Genomic DNA, 25359 nt, shown 5'->3' on the forward strand with positions numbered 1-25359 from the left:
ACTCAAGCCGTAGTGGAAGTAGTGGTTCAAGAGTCGAAGAGGAAGTAGTCGTTCATGTCCGTAGATGTTCGGGGTCACGATACGGAAATTGACGTCCACGGGGTCTTCAGCGACGGTCGTGGTACATGTTTTGAAGGGGAAGTAGAGGTTCTCGCGATCTCGGTGATGGCAGTCAAACTTGACGCTCCGAAGGGGTACTTGGCGGACAACGATCGTCGTGTGACTTGTCGGTCCATGAAGTCGATCTCCCGCGTATTGTCGTACACGTATCAGAGAAGAACTTGGCATTCCGACGGGTTACACTTGTCGTCGTGGGAACTTGGTGAATCCGAGGTCTTCGAGGTTGACGGTAGTTGTACATCTCATAGTGGAACTTGACGGATCTGAGGACTCCGACGTAGTGGTACTTGGCGAATCCCGAAACGTTCTTGACAATCCAAAATGCCACAAGTGAGATGCACATCCACGTAGTCTTCCGACTTGGGCTCCGGGTTCCAGATTTGACAAGCCTAGGGAGACGATGGAGATAGCAAACAACGGAGCATGAACAGACACAAGGCCACGGACAAGACTTGGGGCTTCCCGAACCCACGGAAACGGCCGGCAGCAGGAGGCTGCTAGTAGAGGCAGGGCCACGCCGAGGTCGAAGGTGGCCGGGGGAGCTTGACATAGGTCGTCCGTGGTCGGACGAAGTAGCAGCAGCATGGCACGACAGCGCACGCAAAGCTGCAGGCCTGCGTGGTGGCCTCCATGGCCGGGCGAGCAGAGGGGCGTCGAGGCGCTGAAGATGAAGGAGACAAAATGAGAGGGATGGCGCAAGACGGCGGTGCTCGTCATGGGGGCTTGGCGAAGAGCAGCAGCAGCGGGGCTCGCTGCCGGCGTGGGGAGGCAGAACGGCGGAACAGGAGGTCGACGAGATGTTTGCACGATGATGGCCTCGGGAGGGCCATGACGCGGTGCAAGCAGGGAGCATATCAGGATACTACTGCTCGCGTGCTCCAGCGCAGGCTGAGCTAGCAGCGAGGAGGAGAAGGGAGCTGGGGCGCACCGGAGGAGAAGCAGGGCGCGGAGGAGCTTGAGCGCGGGACGGTGCAAGACGGTGTTCGCACTCCTACGGGCGTCCATGGCGACGGCGGCTTCTGGCTGGTCCGGTGGCTAGACTCCGGCGACGAGGAGGGGGCAAAGGGGAACGAGACGAGGGTGTGGTGCAGCTCTCTCTCTCTCTCCCTGCAAGTGGCGGCGCTAGGAGGAGAACGAAGGGAGGCGGCGCACGGTAGGAACGAGAGGGAGATCGAGAGATGGGGGGAGGGGGGTTCGAGCGCACGGGATGGGATCGGGCTCCTCCCTGACGGCGCTAGCAGGGAAAGGGAGATGAGGAGGGGATCGGGACAGGGCGGCTAGGGTTGAGAAGGCAGGGGCCGGCTGGGCCTAAAGTAACAAATGGGCCAGAGGAAGAGGTTGGGAGGCCCAGGTGGCCAGAGGCCTGGCTGGGCTCTCTCTCCCTTATTTCCTTTTTTAAAATTTTGTTTATATAAATGAACAATCAACAAAGGGGAAAATCCAGGGGTTTTTGGTTAGGGATATGAGATATATAATTATATATCTGGAACCCTGGATTTATGTAGGGTTTGAATAAATTGCTCTGGCTTTTTTTAGAAGGTAGAAAAATAATTAGAGTTTGAATTATTCTCAAACTTCAATCATTTTTGAACCTGACCAAAACAACGCCAAATGAGATGAAATTTGGCAGAGAGGTTGAAGGAAAGGTGTCTGGTTTATAGGAAAAGAATGAACATTTATGGATTACAGAAAATGGCACTCGCAAAAAAATGAAAGGAAAAAGAAGGAAGAAGGCGGTGACGACACATGGGTAGATTTGAGAGAGATGGGAAGGGGTTGACACAAATGACAAGAATAGAGCAAGACAACATCATGAAGAATGCAATGCACATGGTGATTATGATGAAATGCAAAATGGCAAGAGGCATGATGCAATGCAAACAATGATGACATGACGAAATGCAACAAACAAATAAAACACCCGGCGACAACGGAAAACATGGAAGACGTCTGAAGCCTCGCTCTCAGGGTGTCACAAAAACACTTGATAAAATTGCAACTGAACAACAGAAAGCTATGGAACATATTCAAAAACTGTTAGACAAAAGCGATGACCTGTTAGACACTGAAATGACTCGATCTCAGTCCTTAATTGAAGACATAAAAAATCTTCATGTTAAGTATGAGGAACTTGAAAGTCGTCATGAAACGCTCTCAACAACTCATGAAAAGCTTTCCTATGATTATCTTCAAAGCAAGCAAGATCTTGAGAAATTGAGAGCGGCTCATGAAGATCTTCAAAAGGAAAACGAGTCACTTCGCGCCAAACAGATCAGTTCTGCTCAGGAAGGATTTGAACCACCATGTCTTAAATGCATTGAGCGTGACAATGCTACTTCTGTTGCTGGGTGTTCTACTGCTGCTACTATTGCAATATCTTCAACTGCTGATGTGGTAACTAACCCCTCTGCTAAGGATTCCACTGCTATTGCTGATGAGAATGCTAGGTTGAAGACATTGCTAACAGGGATGTTCAAAAGTCTCAAAGGGCATCAGACACTATGTGATGTCCTCAAAAGGCAGATCCTGAACCGAAACCCTAGGAAAGAGGGTGTTGGGTTCAAAAGGAAAATGAATGATGATGGCTCTTACTGGAAACCTGAGAAGTACCCCAAAACCACATGGGTTGTTGCAAAGGGACCTTCAGTGGATCCATCCACCCTATCTGGCTTCACTTGTGCTAATCCCATTGTTAATGATGAATCCTTTGATGCAAACTATAAACTGTTTAAGAATCAGAATGGTGAAATGTTTGCCAGGTATATTGGTACTAACTGCAGGAATGGGCCGCCTATGAAGAAAGTCTGTGTGCCGAAAAGGTGTTTGGAGAATCTTCTTGTGAATGTTGTCATGACGCCACAAGTGAAGAAGACAAACCCCAGACCATAGGCTTCATATGGTCCAAAGGCTTCATATAGATAGAGGACTCACCTGAGTCGCACTAACGCAAATGTTTTGCAGGGAAACCTTACTCAGGCCTATGAATATGAGCGTGTTTCATGAAACCGCCATGTTCATAAGACCAAGAACTATTCTGCTTATTCTTATGAGTACTATTGTCCACCTGCAAGACTTTTTGCTAGGGCTCCAAAGCCAAAGTTCTCAGATGCTGCACTTAGACTCATTGCTTCGAAACCACCCTTGAAGATGTGGGTGGCTAAGAAAGCTTAACTCTCTTTTGCAGAGAAAGGTCTCCAGCCGAAAACCAAAATCGTCTGAAGCTATTGCTGGGGACCTTAAACATCTTGTAGGGCGCAAGATCAAATGCCCAAATGGTCTTATTATGTATTTTGTTCCTTAGTCGCTTGCTACTTGCCCTATCAGTCCTAACCTCGATCCAAGCTTTCATAATCCACTTGCTCGTCAAATGTTTATGCTTCACAATTCTCTTCATGAAGCCTACCCCCCTAACTGCACTATAGGGTACGACACCAGCTGCTTCAGAATGGATCATTGATAGTGGGTGTACTAATCACATAACTGGCAAGCGAAGCCTTCTTATGGACTCAACCTTACGTCCATCTGACAAAATTCACATCATATTTGCTGACACTGGTAAAAGCAAGGTATTGGGTCTAGGTAGAGTTGCAATCTCAAAGGATCAACACATGGATAAAGTCATGCTTGTTGAATCCCTTGGTTTCAACTTAATGTCTGTCTCAATGCTTTGCTATTTAAACATGATTGTGATGTTTGGAAAATATCGTTGTCTTGTTTTAATGGAATCTGACAAGTCTCTAGTGTTTGAAGGGTATCAGAAAGATGATTTGTACGTGGTAGATTTCTCAGCAGGACCACAACTTGTCGTATGTCTTCTAGCAAAAGCTTCAGAATGCTGGCTCTGGCATCGGAGGCTAGGGCATGCTGGCATGAGGAACTTGCACACTCTTGCAAGAAAGAAGCATGTCATAGGCATCGATGGCGTCAAGTTCAAGAAGGATCACTTATGCGGTGCCTGTGAAGCAGGAAAGATGACGAGGGCCAAGCATCCCTCGAAGACAATCATGACAACAACTCAACCCTTTGAACTGCTCCACATGGACCTTTTCGGTCCCACTCATTACTCAACTCTTACTACTACTGCTTGTCTCTATGGCTTTGTCATTGTTGATGATTATTCAAGATATACTTGGGTGCATATAATCCTCTACAAGACTAAAGTGCAGGATGTCTTCAGACGCTTCGCCAATCGAGCCATGAACAACTATGGCATCAAGATAAAGCACATCAGAAGTGACAATGGCACTGAATTCAAGAACACTGGCCTAGATACGTATCTTGATACTTTGGGCATCACACATGAATTCTCAGCTCCGTACACGCCATAGCAGAATGGCGTCGTGGAACGCAAGAACAGAACACTTATTAAGATGGCCCGGATGATGCTTGATGAATACAAGACTCCAAGAAAGTTCTGGCCTGAAGCCATTGATACTGCATGCCATATCATCAACCGTCTTTATCTTCACAAGCTTCTGAACAAGACATCCTATGAGCTCCTTACTGGCAAGAAGCCAAATGTCAGTTACTTCAGAGTATTTGGTGCCAGGTGCTGGATAAAGGATCCACATCACACTTCAAAATTTGCACCGAAAGCACATGAAGGTTTTATGCTTGGATATGGAAAGGATTCGCACTCCTACAGAGTCTTCAACCTCTTTCACTATAAAGTGGTTGAAACTGTGGATGTGCGGTTCGATGAGACTAACAGCTCGCAAAGAGAGCACCTGCCAAATGTGCTAGATGAAGTTCCATCCAGTGAATCAATCAAACTTATGGGAACTAGAGAAATCATACCATCTGAAGCTCAGCCTGAAGAGGAACTTATCATCTCCGCACCTGATCAACCTGAAGACAATGCTCAGCCTGAAGACAATCCTTCTAACGATGACAATGATCAGCAAGAGCAAAATCTTCGTACTATACATCCTCGTGTTGCAAATGAAGTACAGATTGAGAGAATAATTGATAGCATCAATGCACCAGGTCCACTCACTCGTTCAAGGGCAACACAGCTAGCAAATTTCTGTGGGCACTTCGCATTTGTCTCAATATCTGAACCCAAGAAAGTTGATGAAGCCTTCATGGAACCTGAATGGATTCAAGCTATGCAAGAAGAGCTTCAACAGTTTGAGCTGAATAATGTTTGGGAACTGGTTAAGCGTCCGGATCCTCGTAAGCACAATATAATAGGAACTAAATGGATATATCGCAACAAGCAAGATGAGCATGGTCAAGTTGTCAGAAACAAAGCTCGTCTTGTTGCTCAAGGATACACTCAAGTTGAAGGGATTGACTTCGATGAAACATTTGCTCCTGTGGCTGGGCTTGAAGCCATACGCATACTATTGGCCTATGCAAATCATCATAACATTCTTCTGTATCAAATGGATGTGAAGAGCGCTTTTCTCAATGGCAAGATTGAAGAAGAAGTGTATGTTGCACAACCGCCTGGCTTTGAAGATCCAAAACATCCTGACATGGTGTACAAGCTCAACAAGGCACTGTATAGCCTCAAACAAGCCCCTCGGGCTTGGTATGACACACTCAAAGACTTCCTGAAGAGCAAAGGCTTCAAACCTGGTTCCCTTGACCCCACTCTCTTCACAAAGACTTATGATGGTGAACTGTTTGTGTGCCAAATATATGTGGATGACATTATCTTCGGCTGCACCAATCAGAAATACAGTGAAGAGTTTGGATATATGATGCAAGAGCAATATTAGATGTCCATGATGGGTGAGCTGAAGTTCTTCCTTGGTCTTCAAATATGTCAGCAACGCAACGACATCTTTATATATCAAGAGAAATACCTCAAAGATTGCCTGAAGAAATTTGGGATGCAAGACTGCAAAGGCTTCACTACGCCAATGCCAGCCAAACATCATCTGGGTCCCGACGACAATGGTAAAGAGTTCGATCAAAAGGTATACTGCTCCATGATTGGTTCCTTGCTTTATTTATGTGCATCTTGGCCAGATATCATGTTTAGTGTTTGCATGTGTGCCCGGTTCCAAGAGGCACCAAAGGAATCGCATCACTTAGCTGTGAAGCGAATTCTCAGATATTTGGCTCACACCCCAACACTAGGATTATGGTATCCAAAGGGCTCAGAGTTTGATCTAGTTGGATTCTTGGATGCTGATTATGCTGGTGACAAGGTGGATGTCAGGCACATGTCATTTTCTGGGACGGTCACTTGTATGTTGGTCTTTAAAGAAGCAGAACTGTGTATCTCTCTCCACTGCTGAATCTGAATACATTGCTGCTGGATCTTGCTGTGCTCAGCTTCTATGGATGAAGCAAACACTCAAAGACTATGGCATTCATCTGAAGCAAGTGCCACTCTACTGCGACAACGAAAGCACCATCAAGATTGCCAACAACCCAGTTCAGCACTCGAAGACAAAGCACATTGAAATTCGTCATCACTTTCTCAGAGATCATGTCATGAAGGAAGATATTGATATCATACATGTCAACACTGAAGAGCAATTGGCAGATATCTTCACCAAGCCCTTGGATGAGAAGAGGTTTTGCAAGTTATGGTGTGAGCTAAATATCTTGGAATCCTCAAATGTCCTATGATCAGGCACACATCCTAACGCTTAAGCATGTTTTATGACATAGATGTGCAACACACGAAGTAAAGTATATCTTCAATCAATGAAGACTTACATTCTGAGTGTGAATGTATTAATGTGGAATTTGACTTCGGAGCGCCACGATAATTGTGCGCCGTGTATGGGTATAATATTTCCTATACGGTGGGTAACGCCACCACCAAAATTCTTCCTTTGAAGTGTCTATCTCATGGCGTTACATTTGCAAAGTCTTCGCATTTTGTTTGTCTTCAGTGATTAAAATGTTCTCCTGTTTATCTTCAACTTACTGATTTGGTTTCTGTCCTCTACAGCATTCACTTATAGCTATGGCTTCTTGATGAATTTTTTTAACTAAGTGAATGTGATCGGACCCTAACCCCTCTATGCTTCTTTCCTAAGTCTATCTATCCAAATTATATGCATTCTATTGACACTGTCAAAATGTCTTCTCAGCATCCATGTCATCAGAAGACACAGAGACAAACATTAATCTGTTTTCAATGCTAAATCCTTTCACCTAAAACCTAGAGAAGTGGGAACGACCACCCGACAATCCAGGCGTGCGTGGGAACGTGGAACAACCTCCGATGTGTTGCATGATAGCCACGTGTCCTTCGGATGTGAATCGCCAGGGGCACTTGTGTAATAACACTGTGCCGTCCCTATCCCTACAAATACACGCCTCACCACAGTCATTATCCCTTCTTCCACTCTCGCACAAACCCTAGCGCCACCGCTAGCCCTCGACGACGCCGGCGACGAAGCGCTTAGCTGCCGCGACCTCACCGACGCCGTCTTCACGCCGGCTGCGGACATCGTCTTCTCTACCGTCGCCGTAGGTGTCCTCCATCGCCAAGTTAGGGCACGGACGATCGAACTGCTCGGCCTCCTCTCCCACTCCGTCTAGCAGTTCTTCGTGTGGTAAATAAAACTTCCTTTTTATGGCCCCTTTGATCTTATAGATTCATCACTTTCTACCACAAGCAGTTTCTGTTCACACAAGTTAGATCTATTTCATACCGCATCTCATAATATGCCTAGTATGTTCACTTATGCTTCACAAAGTAGTTAGATTCCTCACTTGTACTTATTCGTGGATTCATACAAATCTGGAACCAACTCTCTATCTATGAGTGAATGTCTTCGCACTATGAGGTCAATGTCTTCTAAACTGATTTATCTTCAAAATCTTCTGAGAATGCATATGACCTCTTCCCCTTCCCTCGCACCTTAATGATGTCACGGGTACATGTCCGTGGGAGAATCCCTTGGTTCTCATAGTCTACATTCGTTTGCAGAATTCTTACAACATCACATTAACTCTCCCGAAGCTAGTTCCTGTTTGACCAGCAAGCGGAAGCCTTTGAAAACTTTGTCAGTTTTGAAGCCTTTCAGTTTAAACTTCATGGCACCAGAGAAATCTACAAGGAAGGGTGGCAGACAGCATCGTGGAAACACCTCAAGAGATTTGCCTCCTGACCTCTATGAGCTGTACAAGACAGATCCGGAGGAGGACTACAATCAGCGGAAAACTTGAATCCAATGGATTCGAAGATATTGGGCAGAACAATGGTTCAAGTACAGGTTCGTGACCCAGGAGTATGCTGAGAAGAATGCCATCAAACGACCATGGGGAGACATCCTATACAGAAATCTTCAACCCAGGTCCAGAGCTGAAGCCATTGAACAAGGCTTCTATCCCTGCATGGTCCGTGGACCACAGCCTGCAGATGCAGACCCATCTTCATTGCTATGGTGTCGTGATGACAATCTGTTCAAGCGCAACTTCCAGTTTGCCAAGAATTCGGCCAAAGAAAACAAGAAGTCGCGGGGATTAGACTTCAACCCAGGTCCCTCTGCTCCTCGTGCCGATGGCTCACGCGAAGCTGAACCCAATCTTGCTGGGCCCTTCTACAACCTGGAAGGTCTCATCACTCATATTATGGTTCAAGGGGCAGTCATGGGTCAACATGCAGATGATGTTGAATCTGACGAAGCACATGCACCACCGAAGCCAAAGAAGCTGAAGAAGCCTAAAGCTTCAAAGCCTGCCCCAGCACCAAAGGTCTTACGGGCGAAGCCTCTGGACACTGCACCTCCTGAACACAGTGTGAAGTCTGAATATTTGTCACGCATCTCCAAGCCTTCCAAAGTGAAGATGCCCTTGCAACCCACTAGCCAAGCACTGACTGTTGCTGCTATTCTGCGTAATGACGCCATTGACCTGTCCAGCGACGACGATCTTAGCGATGACGCTCTTGAGCAGTTGATCAAGAGCAAGCAAGAGGCAGAAATCTTCAATGACCTTCCTCTCTTTGATGTTGAAATCATCAACACATTCATTGATGAGTGGTTTGACAGCCCAAATGTCAGTTTTGATGATCTTCAGCTTCCGATTGGCCTCAGCGTCGCCTTCCATGGAGCCATTGCTGCTGAATTGGCTCTAGCTCAGAAGATTGTTGAACTGAAGCATAAGATAGATTATGAAAAGGCTCAGTTCAAGAAGCACATGGCCAAGCTAAATGTTGAAGACATTCAGAACTTCCAGACCATGATGCATGAGCTAAAGGAAGCATTCCGAACCAAGCGCGAAGAAGCCAAAGGTTCTCATGAGCGCATGAAGGATCTTGCTGCTAAATGTGTCCAAGGATACAATGAGGCTAAAAAGCGCAAGGCCTTGGGGCGACCAGGAATCGACCCCAGAATGGAGGCCAAGAAGAAGAAGCCAGCTGTGGCAGAACCCGAAGCACCAAAGAAGCCTAAGGTCCCCACAGTGGCTTCAAAACTGAAGAAAACAAGGGCTGCTGAAGCTGAAGCCAGAAAGCGCAAAACCAAGGGCACTACTGATGATGCTCTTCCAACCAAGAAACGCAAAACCAAGAAGAGAGATCGGGCTGCTCCCTCAGAGCCCCTTAATGTCGAGCCAATCTCAGTGGCTCTTCCTGCGTCTAAACATCGAGAGCGCCAATTGATAGTTCATGAGCCTGCTTCCACAAAGGCTCCTGAAGCTGAAGAAAATCCTGAAGTTGATCCAGCTGTTGACCCCACCGCAGCTGAAGACATTGGTCCTCACGACAATGTTGAAGATGATGAAGTCCTTCCTCAGATCGAGCACCAATTGGTATCATCGCGTGTGCTCATGCACAACGAACTCATCAGCATTGGTCGTCCTCTGACGCCAACTGCTCAGGATGCATCGTGGGCTGATCACCCACAGAGACAAGACACTCCAAGCTCTCCCCAACCGCAAGCTACCCCATCAGTGCAAGATGACGATGACTTCGAGGCCCAGTGCACTCCATATCCACAAGAGTCGCCCGCATTACGCAGGCTTCGCAAAGGACCAAGGCCCCAAGTCACTCCCATAATGCACGTGTCTGAATCCGAAGCCAAAATGGCTGAAGATATTCCGGTTGCATCAGCCGATGAAGAAGAATCCCCAAGAGTTGAAAGAGTTGCTACACCCCCGTCCCACCAATATGTTGTTCTCGAGGAGAACGTGACTGACCCTCCAGCTTCTGAAGTGGAGGTTAACAACCCTGAGGCAGCCACCAACATCACCGCTGACGCCAATGACGTTGTCATGGCTGAAGCCAATGCGGCGCCCGAAGCCAATGAGGCGCCAGAAGGCAATGAGGCACCAGAAGTCAATGCAACACCAGAAGTCAATGCTGAAGCACCTGAGGTCCAAGCACCTGAAGCAAATGTGGCCCCTGAAGCCCATGAAGACAATGCCAATGCCCCTGTCCCCCCTCCAAGACCTCACACAATGGAGCTGGCATTTGATCGTGGTCAGCATGTTATGGTCCGATGGCCCATTCTGACTCCTCCACCTGCTGCTGGTCCACAATTTGAGTACCATGCCGAGCACATGCCTCAAGTCCAAAAGCCCAAGCCAAGACTTCCATGATTCCCAGGCACTGCCACTTCACCTGGGGTCTTCAATGCAAATGGCTTCGTGGCACATAATACCTTCTTCAACAACTCCAAGAACCCTTATACAAGACCACGCATTTCCTCAGATCGGTTCTGGAGCTATCAGCAGCGCAGCTACTATTCCTGTGTCCTATACAATCAAGGGCGCATATTTCCACATATGCGCCTCGACTCTGAAGCTATAGCTGGACTGCCCTGCCTTGAAGAAGCATTGGATTGTTTTAGAGATGCTGGAATATTGCAGTTTGTCACTGACAATGAGGACTGGAATGAAGAGCTTCTGCTCCATTTCTATGCAACTCTCCACATTCGAGGCTACAACAGGGATCCACAGACTTGGGTCCTTGAGTGGATGACAGGCAATGTCCATCATGAAGCTAAAGCTCTTGATATCATTGAGCTCACAGGCCTGCCCACTCCTGGTGAATACTATGAACCAGGTTGTCAACAAACACCAAAATGCCTTGGAAAGCATCTTTCAGAAGCCAGAACCCAACATGAGCCAAATGCTGAGCATGATGAAGCCTCTGCCTCACGACACTGAATACCCATCTGAGTTCTTTGTTGAAGACCTAGAGTACCTGCCTCGCACCATTTACCATATCATCAGGAAGACACTATGGCCTGTCAAAGGACACTCATCTGCAGCGAAGCTTGAAGGAGCAATGAAGACTTTGGTTTTCTATATTTTCAATGGCATCAGCTTCAATGCCCAAGACTTCTTCATCAGGCAGTTGGCTGCGTTTGGCTCCGACATCTTTCGATTGAAATTCTATGCTCCATGGGTCATGCGTCTGATCAAGCGTCACTCAGCCTTCAACTATCAGCCGTCTGCGCGCAATCATCTTATATTCTTGCCCGAGGTTGATCTGTCAGTTGAAGCCATTTAACTAGAGCCTGCTAAGGATCCCATTTATCTTCACAATGTTAATCACCAAAGCTTCACCCAGCCCATTGAAGGGATTCCAGTAGTTTCTCGTGTTTATCCCCTTGCTGGAAACACACGTGTCCCTCGCGCTCAAACTGACGCCACTGGCAGCACCATTGCGCAAATGTCTCAAAGACGATCTCGTGTCCTAAATGACCGGGAGCTTCTCGTTGCGCTGCATCAGAAACAGGACAAACATCACGACTGGCTTAAGCGTCAGATGCAAAGCCTCTTGGTGGATGTCAACCGCATTCGCAATCTTGCCACCAAGAATGCCTTTGTCACTCATGAAACCTGTCGGAGGTCGTGGAAGAGTTTGACCCTACTTAGTGCTGAAGCTGATCTGCACGACGATGGCTTCACCGAACGCTTCAAGTTTGACTCAACTCCTCCCAGAAATGCTCACTTGCGTCGGAATCCCTCACTTGAAGACTCTGACTACTCGTCCTCCGCTGCGACCGTAAATGCCAGAGTCATCGATGACCAAGATGATGCAACTTCACCTCCTCCAACTTCAGCGTGTGTCGACACTGCACCAAGTTCTTCTGCACCACCGGATCTCAATGACGACCCTGCTGCCTAGCTTGCACCGCATGGGAACGAGTAGGCGCTCTATGTCTTCAAACCTTTTCGGTCCTCACTGACAAAAGGGGGAGAAGCATATGAGTTGATAGTCTTCAAGTGGGTCAATATGGGTGGTTGCTTACTTTTTGCTACTTTTGCTAAGTGCTTACAACTCTCGCTTTTTGATACATTTGGTTCTTTGAGTTGTAACACTTAAACTCGATGGTCTTCTGCTACTCATTTTCTATTCTGTGATGCAATGATAAATTCCGCATGTGCGATGATAAATTCCGCACTTAGATCATTTTGCAGACGCCCATTTTCCATTATGCATGTCATTATCTTCGTTATATCATATCATGCATGATGAATTGTCGTCACAGGTTGAAAAGGATCTCCACAAGTACAACCTTCCATGTGCATTTGCATTCCAAAAGCAAATTACTTATATGCACATCTTCAGGGGGAGCCCTTGCAACTTATGAAGACAATACCCTATCCTTTACAATTTCACATACTTTATTCCCCGTTGAAAACTTCAACCAGTTTGTCATCAATCACCAAAAAGGGGGAGATTGTAAGTGCATCTAGTGCCAACCCTAGTTGGTTTTGGAGTATTGACGACAAACCTGGTTGTGGGACTAATGTGTTCGTGAGAATTGCAAGATAACACAGGTAGAAGTCCCTCATTGATTCGGTTTTCCTATCAGAGATGACCCCTAAAAATGTATGAAGACATTGAAGTCAAAGGTGGGATGTGAAGACATTCACATTGAAGACTATGACAAGAGAAGACATCGCGTGGAGACTATGGAGCGCGAAGACTTAGTTGTTTCATCGTTCTTTTTCTTCTGTGTTGAGTCATAGGAACCATCGTACTGTTAAGTGGGGTCCAAGTGAACCAGTCAGAATGACTGAAGTGATGCTTAACCAAAATCCTATGTCTTCGAGTGAAGACAATGAGAGAAAATCTTATCCAGAGCTGGGTAAGTCAGCTTTGCTTGTAGCCCAAGTAAAGTTGTCGTGTGTGTTTGAAATCTGACCGTTGGAACATGTGTCAGTTCCTTAGTGACCCAGGGTCATTTCGGACAAATCAGGTCGGGTTGCCTAGTGGCTATAAATAGCCCACCCCCTACAACCATAAACGGTTGGCTGCTCAGAGTTAGTGTACGGCTTTTGTCGTTTGAGAGCAACCCACCTCGAAGCCTTTGAGAGAGAATTCCTTGCGAGGATAAAGCCCTAACCACCCAGAGCCAAAGAGTGTTAGGCATCACTGAAGTCTTCCTGTCTGTGTGATCTGAAGACTTATTACACTTGAGGACTGTGAATCCTCCAGCCGGTTAGGCATCGTGTTCTGAGCATCCAAGAGTCATTGTGGATCGCCGGTGAACGAAGTCTGTGAAGGTTTGGGAGTCTACCTTGAAGACTTACCAGAGTGATTGGGCGAGGACTGGGTGTCCTTAGCTCAAGGGGAATAAGGTGAAGATGTGGTCTTCTAAGTTGAATCTCAGCCTCCCTAACCAGACGTACAGTTTTCACAGCAACTGGAACTGGTCCAACAAATCATTGTCTTCAACGAGTCACTATTTTCGTCCTTCCCATTCCTTTACTTACTGTTGGCCCTCGTGAAGTCATTGTATGATTGCATTATCTTTTGTCTTCACTAAGTAACTGATTGTTCTGATTGGCTTCACACTATCTTCCTACCTGATCTATACTGCCTAGCTGCTATTAGTCATTGTGCTTTCACTTCATTGAATACTAGACTATGGCTTGCTTAGTGTAGTCTACCTTCCGCTGCGTGGTAATAGGTTCATTTCTATCATTTGTCTTTGAAACTTCCTTGTTTTGAAGACTTCCATAAAAATCGCCTATTCACCCCCCCCTCTAGTCGATCAGTAGCACTTTCAGTGTGCAATTAAGCCATTTGCATTGAAAGATCCTGGTGAAGTTGCAGTACCTGGAAACCTTGGCAGCCTTGGCTTCGGCTTCTGGACCTGGGGCATGTGCTCTACATGATAGTCAAATTGCGGACCGGCAGCAGGTGGAGGAACCAGAATGGGCCATCTGACAGTAACCAACTGACCACGATCAAATGCTTGCTCGATGGTGTTTGGCCTTGGAGGCAGTACAGGAGCAGTGGCAGTGGCAGTGGCATTAACTTCAGGCTGCAGATTTGCATCAGGTGCAGCATTGGCTTCAGGTGCATTCACTTCTGGCACCACATTAGCTTCAGGCGCCACATTAGCTTCGGCCATGACAATGTCATTGGCTTCAGTTTAGCTGTTTGTGGCCGCCTCAATATTGTCAGCCTCCACTTGAGTAGTTGGAGGGTCGGACACGTTCTCCTTGAGAACAACTTCAGGGTTGGACGGGGGTGTAGCAACACGTTCTTCTTCTTCTCTTCGTTCTTCTTGTTCATCAGCTGATGCAGCCGGAATGTCTTCAGCGGTATTGGCTTCAGACTCTGAGATGTTCGCAGTTGGAGAGGCTTTAGGAAACACTTGTCGTGAGACTGAGTGATGGTGCTCTTCTCCTTCTGGAACACATGAAAGAGTGACTTGTGGCCTTGGTCCTTTGCGAAGCATGCGAAATGCTGGCGACGCTTGTGGAGATGGAGTTGTTTGGACCACAAAGTCTTCATCATCAAGCACCGGAGTGGTGACTTGAGTTGGGGGAGTACGTGGTGATTCTTCTTGACGGGGGAAGACTTGAGGGTGATCAGCCCAGGAATCATCCTGAGCGATTGGCGTCAAAGGACGACTAATGCTGATGAGCTCGCTGTTCGTGAGAACAGGCGATGATACCATGTTGTGCTCAATCTGAGGAAGGACTTCATCATCTTCTACATTGTCTTGGGGACCAATGTCTTCAGCTGCGGTGGGGTCGATAGCTGGATCTTCTTCAGCTTCAGGAGCCTCTGTGGTAGCAGGCTCGTGAACAATTAACTGACGCTCTTGGTGTTCGGATGTAGGATGAGCAACATAGATTGGCTCAACGACAAGGGGCTCTATGGTAGCAGCCCGACCTTTCTTCTTTGTTTTCCTCTTCTTGGCATGAGGAGCATCGTCAGTGGCATTCTCGCTATTGCGTTTTCTGGCTTCAGCCTCAACTGCCCTTGTCTTCTTTAGTTCTGAAGCAGTTGTGGGGACCTTAGGCTTCGAGCCTATCATGCTGGCAGGGAAGACAATGCTTGGCGCTTCCTGCCTTGATGCTTCAGCTTGGGCCACAGTAGGCTTCTTCTTCTTGGCAGCCATTCTGGGGTCGATCCCAGGGCACCCCAGTGCCTTACGCTTCTCAGCCTCATTGTGTGCTTGCACACTTTTCTCAGCAAAATATTTCATTCTCTCTCTTGAACCTTTAGCTTCCTGGCGTTTCTGGTGAAACTGCTCCTTGAGCTCATGCAGCATCTGCTTGAAGCTTTGAACATCCGCCACGCCGAGATTTGCCATGTTTCTCTTGAACTGAGTTTTCTCATGATCAATCTTATTCTTCAGTTCAACTAGATTCTGAGCCAAAGCCAACTGAGTAGCAATGTCACTGTGGAAAGAGACAATGATGTGAATTGGAAGCTCAAGGTCATCGAGGTTGATGCTAGGGTTCTCAAACCATTCATCAATGAAGTTGTTCAAGATATCCACGTCAAAAGGGGTAGATCATTGAAGATCTCCGCCTCTTCCTTGCTCTTTATGAGCATCTCAAGAGCATCATCATCAAGATCATCATCGCTGGACAGATCAATGGTGGCTTCTTCATTTTGCAAGATATCAGCTGGGGTCAGTTCTTGTCCGGAGCGCTGGATAGGCTTCATCTGCTTTGAAGACTTTTTAGTCTTCTTGGAGATGCGAGAAAGATCTTCAGACTACACACTTGCTTCAGGTGGTGCAGTGGCCAGTGGCTTTAGATGCGAAGCTTTGGATGCAACCGAGGGCTTTGAAGCCTTTGGTTTCTTCTGCTTCTGTGGCTTGGGAGGAGTAGGTGCTTCATCAGAATCAGCGTCATCTACAGAGTGCTCCACGGCTGCCCCCTGAACAGCAATGTGTGTGATGAGACCTTCGAGGTTGTAGAAGGGCCCGATAATATTGGGTTCAGCATCACGGGTGCCATCATCCCGAGGAGCAGATGGACCTGGGTTGAAGTCTAATCCAAGAGATTTCTTGTTCTCTTTGGCAGATGCTTTGGCAAACTGAAGGTTGCTCTTGAACAGATTGTCATCGCGACACCATAGCAGTTATGATGGGTCGGCATTTGCAGGTTGTGGTCCACGAACCATACAAGGGTAGAAACCCTGAGCAATAGCTTCAGGTCTATTCTTGGGTTGAAGATTTTGAAAGAGAATATCACCCCAAGGACACTTGATGGCATTCTTCTCAGCATACTCCTTGGTCACGAACTTGTATTTGAACCATTGTTCGGCCCAATATCTTCGAATCCATTGGATTCGTGTTTTGCGCTGATTGTAATCCTCTTCGGGATCAGTCTTGTACAGCTCATAGAGATCTTCGAGCAATTCCTTTGATGTATCCCCATGGCGCTTCCTGCCTCCCTTCCTTGCTGACTTATCTGCGGCCATGTAGTTCAGACTGAATGGCTTCAAAACTGTCAAAGGCTTCCGTCTGCTGGTTAGACAGGAACTAGCTTCGGGAGAATTGGTATGATGCTGTAAGAATTCTGCAAATGAATGCAGACTATGAGAACCAAGGGATTCTCCCACGGACATGTACCTGTGACAGCATTAGAGATGCGAGGGAAGGGGAAGAGGTCATATGCATTCTCAGAAGATTTTGAAGATAAATCAGTTTAGAAGACATTGACCTCATAGCGTGAAGACATTCACTTATATGTTGAGAGTTGATTCCAAATTTGTACGAATCCAAGAATTGGTACAAGTGAGGAATATAACTACGTGTGAAGCATAAGTGAATATACTAGGCATATTATGAGATGCAGAACAGGATAGATCCAAATTTGTGGAGGCAGGAACTACTTTTGGTAAGGAAATATGAATCCATCGGATCAAAAAGACAGTAAAAAGAGAGTTTTAATTTACCACATGATGAACTGCTAGACGGAGTAGAAGATGAGGCCGAGCAGTTCGATCTTCCGTGCCCTAACTTGGCGACAGAGGACACCTACGGCGGCGGCGGAGAAGACGATGTCCGCAGCCGGCGTGAGGACGGCGTTGGTGAGGTCGGGGCAGCTAAGCACTTCGTCGCCGGCTTTGTCGAGAGATAGCGGTGGCGCTAGGGTTTGTGTGAGGTGGAGAGGTGGAAGAAAGATTTTGAATGCGATGTGATGTGCATTTATAGGGAGAGGGACAGCACAACGCAATTACGTAGGTGCCCCTGGCGGTTCACATCTGAGGGACACATGGCGAACATGCAACACATTGGAAGTTGTTCCATGTTCCCACCCACGCCTGGACTGTCGGGTGGTCGTTCCAGCTTCTCCGGGTTTCAGGCAATAAGGATTGAGCATTTAAAACAGATTTAATGTTTTTCTCTGTATCTTCTGCTGACAAGGACGCAGAGAATACATTCGACGGTTTCAATACAATGCATATGATTTGGATAGATGGATTTGAGAAGGAAGCATAGAGAGGTTAGGGTTTGATCACATTCACTTAGATCAAAAGATTTAAATGAGAAGACATAGCTATAAGTGAATGCTGTAGAGGACTACCAACTACATAGCTATAAGTGAATGTGTGTTGAGACTCTCAAGTATGTCAAACGGATCGAAAGTTTTGAAGTCAGGGCATTCTTCAATCATCAGGGCCAAGGTGTCGAATGAGCTATCAAGCGATCTCAGAAGTGTCTTGACGATTTCGTGCATGGTGATCTCAGTGGCGCCGAGTGCATGAAGCTCATTTGTGATATCAGTCAGGCGATCAAATGTGAGCTGGACATTCTCATTGTCATTTCTCTTGAAGCGGTTTAAGAGGTTATGAAGAACACTGATCCTTGAGTCTCTTTGGGTTGAGACGCCTTCGTTGACCTTGGAGAGCCAGTCCCATACTAGCTTTGCAGTTTCCAGTGCACTCACACGGCCGTACTGTCCTTTGGTCAGGTGACCACAGATGATGTTCTTGGCGGTTGAGTCCAGTTGAATGAACCTCTTGACATCGGCAGCGGTGACACCTTCACTGACCTTGGGAACGCCGTTCTTGATGGCATACTAGAGATCGACGTCAATGGCTTCAAGATGCATGCGCATCTTATTCTTCCAGTAGGGGTAATCTGTTCCATCGAAGACAGGGCACGCAGCGAAGACTTTGATTATCCCTGCAGTCGACATAGCTAAAACTCCAGGTGGTTAAACCGAATCACACAAAACAAGGGAGTACCTTGCTCTGATACCAATTGAAAGTGCTAGTTATCGACTAGAGGGGGGTGAATAGGCGATTTTTATGAAAGTCTTCAAAACACGGGGCTTTGAAGACAAACGATAGAAATGAACCTATTGATATGCAGCGGAAGGTAGATGTAGCGACCCGACCTCAGACGGTCAAGTCTATGTGCTTAAGTGTCATCCCTGGGTCGGTATGCTGACAAACAGAGTACTCGAGGATTTATAACAGAGGTAAATCACATGTATAAATGACGTAAATACTATTACCTCAATCCAAATAGCGGAAGTAACAACAAGGTTGTGGATTCCCATCAACACCAACGGCAAAGTTGAGTGTAGAAATCGTAACCCTAATGTATCACTTACTCGTTGTAAGAAGTCCTGCAACATGAGACGTTGCGGCCACAAAGGGTCAGTACATTGAATGTACTGGCAAATTCACACCATAGGTTAATGAAGAAAGATAACTATCACTACATGCATATATGGCTGGTGGAAAGCTCTACGGTCATAATGTTTTTGCGAAAAGCCAATTTTTCCCTACTCCAAAGGAATATATTTTATTTAACTACAAAGTTGGTTGAAAATATTGAGAAGGTTCCTCCAACTCAATCCCAAATTAACATCAATAACCCAGCAAATTATTTAAGTAACGTGATGAGATCAATATGATAATCCAAGTACCAGAGACTCAAGATTGTCCATAACCGGGGACACAGCTAACCATGATTAGTTTATACACTCTGCAGAGGTTTGCGAACTTTTCCCCACAAGACTCGATCTCCTCCGTTGGATTTCTTGCACTACATGGTGTTTGATAAACGGATGACCGAGACACAGTCTTTCAGAAACATTAACTCTTTACTCCGGGCAGACCATACCAACCTACATCCCTCTACCTGCTGATCCACCTCTTCAAGAGCTTCACGCAACTTACTCAACTATGCCAGAGCCCATAATGGCTTGTGGCTGCACACGGAAGTTTCTAGCATGAATAATCTTATGATCCCTTTAAGCCTGGGTGGCAGACCATAGGATTATCACATGGGTACTCCGGGATATCCTAGGACAACACTGGATTCTCCAGGTGCCCAACAAACAATCCACCCAGATGTGTATTCAATTTGCCACCTTAAGTTAAACCATTAATTAACAATCTCACATCTGTCATGGATTTCACTCACCCAAACCACGTCTACGAGCATAGCAATATAAGCAACACGTAGAAGTAACTCCCAGGGGTTTGAATATAACAGGGCAATAGGTTCTACCTCATCAACTACTTCCCAATACCCACATGTTATCAAGTCCTAACCATGCAATGTTTGAGGCTTGGAACTAATGCATAAAAACTGGGTGATAAAGGGGTATGATCAAAGTGTTACTTGCCTTGCTGATGATCTGCAAAACCTAGGGATTCATAGTAGCACGCTTCGCACTCCGGGTGTTCTATCACAAACAAACAATAGCATACATAAGCAATAAAGCAAAGAAACACGGGTAAATCTCAAATAAGAAGATCTAACCAGAAAGCTCAACTTAAGAACTCCGGTTTGCAAAAAGAATCAAATCAAACGGAGCAACGAAACTCAAACGGCGAAAGAAACAAGATCCGTTAACTAATATGAACTGAAGTCAAATTTTTACAGTAGCAAAAGCTTGATCAAGTTGGTTAAACGGAAAGAGGGTTTCGAGACGAAGATCTAGGCGCTTGAATCGCCCGATTTCGACAAATGAGCGAAAAGATAAACTAAAACGAAAATCGGATCAAAAATCGTGATTGAAAATAATCGCGGAAAAATCCGAGGAAAAGAAAACTGACGAACAAGCAAACGAATGAACGTTCGTTGTTTGTAACTATTGAACGAAAAACGTTCGTTAAAACGAACGTACGGACGAACGTCCACCAAGAAGATGAACCGGGAAAAAAACCGGCGAACCGATCTAAAAAATGAACTAGGGTTTTTCTTTAAAAAAACCAAAGCGGTTTTTTAAAAAAACCTGCAGTGACAAACGGCAGTGGTACCTCCGGCGAAGCTCCGGCGAGGCGGGGCTGCGGTGGCGGGGCGGCGGACTGCGGCGCGGCGCGGCGAGAGGCGACGGCGCGGCTGCGGTGGTGGGGCTGCGGGTGGCGGGGTGGGTGGTGGTGGCGGGGCTCGGGGGTATTTAAGAGGGGGGCGGCGGCTCGGAGGAGGGGCCAAGGCGGCGGCAAGGGGAGTCTCGGTCTCCTGGTGGGAGACGGCGCGCGGGGAAGGTGGGCCGGCGGCTGGGCTTCGGCCTAGTTAGCCACTGCGCACTTTTTTTTAAAGATTCCACTGAAACTAAAAAAATCCTAGAAAATAAAATAAAATTCTAAAAATGCCAAAACAAATTTTCACCGTCTAAATAAAATATTTAGAACGAGATGAACATTTTCTTGGCCCTAAAATGCAACTTTGAAAACGTGCAATTTTTCTAATGCAAATAAAATTGCAATAAAATCCAAATAAAATCAAATATTTGATTTTAATATTATTCCTCCAATATTTCATTTATTTTGGAGAAGTCATATTATCTCCTCTCATATATTTTAATATGAAATATTTTAGGAGAGAGAAAATAATTAAAACCAAAATCCTCGTTTCACTATTTGATAAAACACAAATACGAAAACTGGGAAATCCCCAACTCTCTCCAAGGGTCCTTGAGTTGCTTAGGATTTCGGGGATCGCGAAACGAAAATGCAATAAAATATGATATGCATGAATGATGTATGTATAACATTCCAAATTGAAAATTTGGGATGTTATAGTAGACTACACTAGACAAGCCGTAGTCAAGTAAGCAGTGAAGTGAAAGCACGAAGACTACCAGCAGCTAGGTAGTCAGGATCAGGATGGAAGACAATACGAAGCCAAACAGCAAACAGTCTTCACTCAGTGAAGTCAATCAGATCATACAGGCAGGCAATGACTTAACGAAGACAAACTGTAAAGTAAAGGGAAGTGAAGGATAGAACCGGTAGCTTGGTGAAGACAAGGATTTGGTAGACCAGTTCCAGTTGTTGTGACAACTGTACGTCTGGTTAGGGAGGCTGAGATTTAACTCAGAAGACCGCATCTTCACCTTATTCCCCTTGAGCTAAGGACACACAGTCCTCGCCCAATCACTCTGGTAAGTCTTCAAGGTAGACGTCCAAACCTTCAATGACTTCGTTCACCGGCGATCCATAATGACTCTTGGACGCTCACAACGCGACGCCTAACCGGCAGGAGGATTCATAGTCCTCAAGTGTAACAAGTCTTCAGATCACACGGACAGAAAGACTTCAGTGATGCCTAACACTCTTTGGCTCTGGGTGTTTTGGGCTTTGTCCTCACAAGGATCTCTCTATCAAATGCTTCAGAGGTGGGTTGCTCTCAAATGACAAAAGTCGTGCACTAACTCTAAGCAGCCACCAATTTTTATGGTGTAGGGGGTGGGCTATTTATAGCCAAGAGGCAACCCGACCTGATATGTCCGAAATGACCCTGGCTCACTAAGGAATTGACACGTGTCCAACGGTCAGATTTCAAACACATGCGGCAGCTTGACTTGGGCTACATGTAAAGCTGACTCATCCAGCTCTGGATAAGATTTGCTCTCATTGTCTTCGCTCGAAGACATAGGATTTGGTTGATCATCACATCAGTCACTCTGACCTTGTTCACTTAGACCCCACTTAATAGTGCGGTGGTTCCTATGACTCAACAAATAATAAAAGGAAACTACGAAACAACTATGTCTTCGCACTCCATATTCTTCATTCGATGTCTTCTCATGTCATAGTCTTCAATGTGAATATCTTCACAGACCACCATTATCTTCAATGTCTTCACACATTTTTAGGGGTCATCTCTGGTAGGTAAACCAAATCAATATGGGACTACTACCTGTGTTATCCTGCAATTCTCACAAACATATTAGTCCCTCAACCAAGTTTGTCGTCAATACTCCAAAACCAACTAAGGGTGGCACTAGATGCACTTACATAAACAATAGCGCTTGTTGTGAGGCAACCCAATGAATTAAATTTATTTTGATTTTTTCTTTTTGTTCTTGAGTGTTAGCATAATTATGCTATTGTTATGATTGTGTCTTTTATGTTTTAATTAGTGTTTGTGCCAAGTAATGCCTTTAGGATCTTCTTGGGTGATAGTTGTTTGATCTTGCTGAAAAACAGAAACTTTCGCGCTCACGAAAACAATTCTCAGTTCTAACCAGAGTACGATAAAATACCAATTATTTTTTAAAAAGATTAATATACAAATTTCCCAGGTCTTCTTAATTTTTTAGATTTTTTGGAGTTACAGAAGTATTCGAAATTTCCAGATTACTACAGACTGTTGTATTTTTGATAGATTTTATTTCTTTGCATTGTGTGCTTTGCTTTGATGATTCTATGGTTTTCTTTGATGAGTTTTTTCCATACAAAAGTTGGAATACAGTAGATATAATGCAAGAATAAAATATGAATTGGTTTGCTACAGTACTTATAGTAGTGATTTGTTTTCTTATACTAACTGATCTCACGAATGTTTTGTTGATTTTTGTGTGATTGAAGTTTTCAAGTTTAGGGTTATCTTACGACGGATGAAGGAATAAGGAGTGAGAAGAGCCTAAGCTTGGGGATGCCCTGGCATCCCAAGCTATTATCCAAATATAGCAAGCAACTAAGCTTGGGGATTCCCCGAGTGGCATCCCCTCTTTCTTCTAACGACCATCGGTATTTTACTCGAAGCTATATTTTTATTCGTCACATACTATGTGTTTTTCTTGGAGCGTCTTGTATGATATGATTCTTTCCTTGTTTTATTTTGTGTGTTAAGTCTTGATTCCTTGCTGGACACACCTATTTGAGAGAGCCAAAATTATGCCATGACTTGTTAGAATTGCTCTCTATGCTTCACTTAAATTTTTTATGAGTTATGGATATGCTCTAGTGCTTCACTTATATGTTTTTGAGCATGGTGTGCTTTATTATTTTTGAAGAAATGCTCTCTTACTTAACTTAGATTTATTTGAGAGTTATTAAAATTTTCAAGAAAATCTCTCTTGCTTCACTTAAATTAATTTGAGAGAAAGAAGTTTTATGCTCATGATCTTCACTTATATTTGTTTGAGCTTGTCAAAAGCAACACATGCAAATTAGTTCCAAAGTGATAGATATATCCTAGAAGGATATAATAAAAACTTTCATGAAGATCATTGGAAAAAATAAACTTGATTCTTAGTAATAGTTTTGAGATATGATGATGTGATATGTGAGTCATCTTGATGAGTAATTATGCTTTAGTAAGAATATTGGTGTTAAGGTTTGTGATTCCCTATGCAAGCACGAAAGTCAATAATTATGCAATGAAATTATATCCTACTTGTGGTGCATTATTCGGTGTTAATTATGCTTAATGCTCGCTTATGAGATTACTCGTTTCTTGGTTGGTCGCTTCTCAATCTTTTGCTAGCCTTCATTTTGCACTAAGTATGATCACTACTTGTGCATCCAAACCCCTTTAAACCAGTTTTGTCACATGAGTCCACTATATCTACCTATATGCGGTATTCTTTTGTCATTCTAAGAAAATTTGTATGTGCCATCTCTAATATTCAAAATAAATTTCTCTTTTGTGTGCTCGTACCGCTCGTGAGGCGGTGAGAGGTGGCTAATATTGTCCATGCTAGATGTGTTATTCTCATGATGAGTGTTTATTCACTTGTCATTGCACGAGAGTAAGGCAAAGGTATTAGGGATGCCTAGTCCCTAAATGAACAATGAATTTACTTTATGTTGTCAAATAATAAATTCCTTGGGAAGTGTTGGTATGGAAGGCACCCGTGGATATGGTTAGCCATGGAAAGTGAAAGTATGGTGGAAAAAGGAATAAACTTTAATTTCTGTTTGGGAACCGCTTATGATATATCTATCTTGGAAAGTGTTGAGAACTCTAAGTCATTTTCGTTGGTGGGAAAAGTATGCCTCTCAAAATGTTTTTATCTCTAATTTTTTGCTTTGAGCTATGGCACCTCTACAAATCCCTACCTCCCTTCGTGAAGGGCCTTTCTTTTACTTTATGCAATTTTTATTTTTGAATGTGAGTCTCCATCTTCTCTTATAAAGCACCAACTAGGGGGCACTATGATCGTACTTGAGAATTCGGTGTAGCTAATATGCGAGTGTGTTTCATGAATGGATCAATGATTGAGCATGATAAGCTAGGGATAGTTTATTTTGGCATTGATATTTTGAAACACTTGGTTGCTTGTTGATATGCTTGAGTATTTAAGTTATCATGTCAAAACTAGACTATTGCTTTGAACAATACAAAAGTCCAAATGTTCATGCTATAAAGAAAAGAATATGAGATGACATGTTAGGCAGCATTCCACATCAAAAATTCTGTTTTTATTATTTACCTACTCGAGGACGAGCAGGAATTAAGCTTGGGGATGCTGATACGTCTCCAACGTATCTATAATTTTTTATTGTTCCATGTTGTTATATTATCATTCTTGGATGTTTTATAATCATTTTATAGTCATTTTATATAATTTTTTGGTACTAACCTATTGACATAGCGCCAAGTGCCAGTTGTTGTTTTTTTCATGTTTTTTACATCGCAGGAAATCAATACCAAACGGAGTCCAATCGCAGCGAAACTTTTTGTGGATTTGTTCAGATCAGAATACAACCAATGGGCCGAAGAAGCACCTGGGGGTGCTCCGAGGGGAGCACAACCCACCAGGGCGCGCCAGGAGGCCTAGGCGCGCCCCGGTGGGTTGTGCCCACATCGGGTGCCCACTGAACCGGCTCTTTGCTCTATAAATACCCCAATATTT

The sequence above is a fragment of the Triticum urartu genome, chromosome 3 (genome assembly GCF_003073215.2).
Source record: "Triticum urartu cultivar G1812 chromosome 3, Tu2.1, whole genome shotgun sequence".
Taxonomy (NCBI): Eukaryota; Viridiplantae; Streptophyta; class Magnoliopsida; order Poales; family Poaceae; genus Triticum; species Triticum urartu.